At 62.5% G+C, this 432-nt stretch overlaps 1 protein-coding gene across 3 annotated transcripts in view; it reads left to right on the top strand.

Annotated features, from left to right (window-relative positions):
- MTUS1 (microtubule associated scaffold protein 1) overlaps positions 1–432 on the top strand; it is a 117,278-nt gene that overhangs the window by 584 nt on the left and 116,262 nt on the right. The gene's annotated exons all lie outside the window — the stretch shown is intronic.

Raw genomic sequence — 432 nt, 5'->3', positions numbered from 1 at the left:
ATAACGGGGCAGGGAGCGGAGCGCGGCTGGGGCTGCCCGGGCGCTAAGGTGCCGGCAGGGGAAGCGGGTCACTGCCGCCGCTTCGTCCTGCTCCAGCTTACTTTCCTTCTTTTCTCTTTGGCGACTGGCGCCCGCCGCGCTCCCGCGGCCCCGGCGAGGTGAGGCTGAGCCGCGGCCTCGGGGCGCAGCGCAGGTGCGGCTGCGGCGGGGCCGCCCCGAGGGGCCTCGCCCCCGGACTGAGGGGTCACGGCCTCGGCGGGCCCCAGTTGTGTGTTCGGAGTTTCCGATATTGAGAGATACAGATATTGTATATTGCTGTCGCAGGTTTTGGGTTGTTTGTTGTTTTTTTGGGTTTTTTTTAATCCAGATGAACACTTGACACCGTGTTTGATATGTGTAAAATGTGCTGCAGCTTGCTCTCGTGCACCCGGA

The sequence above is a fragment of the Chamaea fasciata genome, unplaced genomic scaffold (assembly GCF_029207755.1).
Source record: "Chamaea fasciata isolate MVZ Bird 193981 ecotype frontalis unplaced genomic scaffold, bChaFas1.0.hap1 SCAF_6, whole genome shotgun sequence".
In the NCBI taxonomy this organism is placed as follows: Eukaryota; Metazoa; Chordata; class Aves; order Passeriformes; family Sylviidae; genus Chamaea; species Chamaea fasciata.
The sequence above is the reverse complement of the archived record's forward strand: the minus strand, read 5'-3'. Positions and strand labels throughout refer to the sequence as shown.